Raw genomic sequence first — 3454 nt, 5'->3', positions numbered from 1 at the left:
CAATATTCAGAAAAATGTCCTCGGAGTTTCTTCAAGAACTCAAAGGCAGACTTTTATTACTAATAGGAATAAAAATAAGAGCATAAATTAGATTCAAAAATTATTATGAATTAACATAGTTATAACCTCATTGAGTATAACCAGAAAGCTGTGGAATAGGAAGACGACATCGTAGCAATATCTAAGCGTATTTGATGGTAAAGCAAAAAGTTATATAAGTGACTTAATAGATCAGTTATTAAGTAAAATGAGCCAGTTTACACTGTGTCTCATGTTCATAAGTCTTTCTAAAGTCTAAACCCGTCTTCCTAATCCATTGTTTTCTGGAATTTATGGTATTTTGGTAAAAACTGAAAATAATGTTCTAATATTTTTATTGAAAATCAAGCAGATCAGTTAAAGGTGGAAACTCAAGAAATTATTTTGATGAAATTCATCCAAGAAGTTCTGGAATCAATTACAGGTAGACATTTTTAGTAACATAATTACAGGTAGACATTTTTAGTAACATAATTACAGGTAGACATTTTTAGTAACATAATTACAGGTAAACATTTTTAGTAACAAAATTAAAAAAAGCATTTTCAAAAAAGTCCTAATTTCTTTGACCAAAAACATGAGGGAAAAATCAAAGAAGTGTGTACTACAAAAAAAGTCTTTTAATCCAAAGTTGTTATTTTTTTTATCCAGTAGTAAAGTTATTGATAATAAAGAATAAGAATTTCTGATGTTTTAATAAAAAACTTTTTCTGAACTGCAAAGATATATTTTAAAAAGTTGATTGAAAATTGCAGAATTGATAACATAGAACAAGGAAGCGGGGGAAATTATATTTTTTTCCCTTTCATTTTAGTCTAACGTATTTGAATAGATTACTCACAAACGATGAGACTTCAGAGACGACATTACCAAATTTGAACTGTCTGTTTCCTTATATTTATGATTTCATGCAACTGTAATTAAACTTCTTTCCTTCTTTGTCGAATCATTTATAATATTATATTCAAGGCAGTAATATTTATATATTATATTATATATGTATAAGTTTCAGGTCGTCTTTTCTCTTCCTTGAGGGCAACCCAACCCTGTATATAATCATTTTTTTCATGACAGAGAAATATTATTTTTAGAGTTTATTTATTCCGGGATATTAATTATACATATGACATCGTATGACCATGATAAAAAATAAAAAACTTTACCGCAAAGACGTACATGGTTACCCACAGAAGATCATACTTCATAGACGATTGTACAAAATCTTAACTGTCTGTTTCCTTATATTGACAATTTCCTTCAACTGTAAACATATTTGTTTCTTTGCCATTTGATTACTATATCTAAGGCAGAATAGATAATTTAACCTTGGGATCGTTTTCGGTCGTCTTTACAGTTTCATACGTTGCGGGCACCTCTGTAGTTCAACCTCTTCTCTTGTGCAAGCAGTTCAACCTGTAAGAATAAAAGATTTACTCTCTTTTAACTCTAATTTTCTTATATTTAATCTCTCCGCACTAAAACATGCAAACCTATGAATATTACAAAATCAATATTATTAAAATATCGAAAAAAAATTACTGTTGGAGGGATGCGTTCATGTTTTAGTTGTCTTGGATAAACTTTTATTAATGTTTGCGTGAAAGCTTGAAACTTTTAGATTTCTGTGAGTCAGTGCTTTAGTCGACCCCTTTTTGCAGTAGGACCCGTTAACTGAAAAGACTTGTTTCAAAGCCATGGGTTATAATGTTTCAAACATTTGATCAATCTACATTCTTAATGATTATAATATTGTTTTCAGGTGCTCAACCTGGATTTGGGCCGTTAACCCTGCATCCTGAAAAACGAAAGGTAGCATTTATAGAAAATTTTAAATCAGAAATATAGTAGCTTCTTCAAAAACAACTAGCAAAATTGAAGTGTATTTATTTGATGGTTAATAGTTATGAAATCACTTATTAAGTTAATCGGGTCTGTTTACACTACACAGTTGTTGTGTCTGCATGTTTATTTGACTGGTTAAAATGATTACTTGACTCTAAAGTCGGTTTTCTGGTTTTCACTACACAAATGGCTCTAGTCGGTTTTCTGGTTTTCACTATGCAAAATGGCTCTAGTCGGTTTTCTGGTTTTCACTATACAAAATGGCTCTATGATATTTTGCATACGTTTCGGTATCTAATTCATCCCTTGTCTAGCCAATTATCAAAATTTACTCTGCTCAAAAAAATGTTATTAATTATGTCTAGCAACTTTACAGGGAAGTTAAGAGAACTTTACTATTCCAAGTAAAATTAATTAGAAATTTGTATTAATCGAGTTGTTGTACACAATTTTATCGTAATTTAAGATAGTAATGCGCGAATTTATTAATACAAACTTCGCTTAACGGATGGTTATTTTACTTAACTGCCCCAAGGAGCGTTAAGTAACTTAACCTCCCTCTGTTGGTGGATTCATAGGTCTGTTATGTTGGTCAAAAGACGGTTCAAATTATAATTAATCCAGAAATGTTTTATGTTCATTAATTATCAAATAAAACAAATAAAAGATTTCATCTTTATAATTGTTTTAGGAGAAGGAGAAGAAAAAATGTGCTAAAAGGAAAGTTGTAAAGAAAAAAGTAAATATGGAAAATAGGTAAGATAATAATGTTAAAATATCCTAATATAATTTTGGTATCTTAAATGCATATATCTTATCCAAAAATAACTTATTGGATACGTACGCGTGATTTCCAGACACTATGTTATTTTCTTAATGCTAAAGGAATTGAGTCTTTGCCACAAACTCTGATTTTCTAATCCTTATATTGTCGCAACCAAATGTCGTAGACCTTAAATATTTCAAATTATGAATTTTGTTAGCTCAAATTATCTAAGTTTGAAATATCAAAGGTTAGCAACATCAGGTCGCTGAGATATTGGAATTCGAAAATTTAAGTTTGTGGCAAAAATTCTATTCTTTTACAATTTTTTTTATTCATAAATAGGGATTGTGAGCGTTCTATATGACCCTCCATATTTCAAGCAAAGATACATTCTTACCCTGATATAAAATGTGAAAGATATTGTTGTTGTTGTTCTATATAAGTTTAAAAGTGTATAATTCTGATCCTTCCTATGTGCTTTCTTGTAGTAGAAATGCGCAAGTTACTTTTGTAGAGAGTCCACAATTTAAAATAATCAGTTTTTAAAATTATAAACATTGATATCAATCATCAATTATTTCTTGATCACACAAGCTTTTAAGTGTACCGTTGTAAATGAATGGTGTATGGGTCACACGCAATTACACTTACAGTCCCTTTAATAATAATATTGCAGAGGGAAATCTAGCCCAGGTATTGCAATACAGGATATATCACTTATAGTCCCTTTAATAATAATATTGCAGAGGGAAATGTAGCCCAGGTATTGCAATACAGGATATATCACTTATAGTCCCTTTAATAATA

General features: G+C 29.8%; 1 long non-coding RNA gene across 1 annotated transcript; it reads left to right on the top strand.

Moving 5' to 3' along the window:
• The first annotated feature begins 386 nt into the window (after nucleotides 1-386).
• Nucleotides 387-2607, top strand: LOC111718234 (uncharacterized). The gene is made up of 3 exons (XR_002769011.1): nucleotides 387-463; nucleotides 1799-1848; nucleotides 2573-2607. It is a non-coding gene; the product is annotated as an uncharacterized LOC111718234 (long non-coding RNA).
• Nucleotides 2608-3454: the final 847 nt, after the last annotated feature.

The sequence above is a fragment of the Eurytemora carolleeae genome, unplaced genomic scaffold (genome assembly GCF_000591075.1).
Source record: "Eurytemora carolleeae unplaced genomic scaffold, Eaff_2.0 scaffold407, whole genome shotgun sequence".
NCBI classification, from domain to species: Eukaryota; Metazoa; Arthropoda; class Copepoda; order Calanoida; family Temoridae; genus Eurytemora; species Eurytemora carolleeae.
This window is presented reverse-complemented; position numbering and strand designations above follow the sequence as displayed.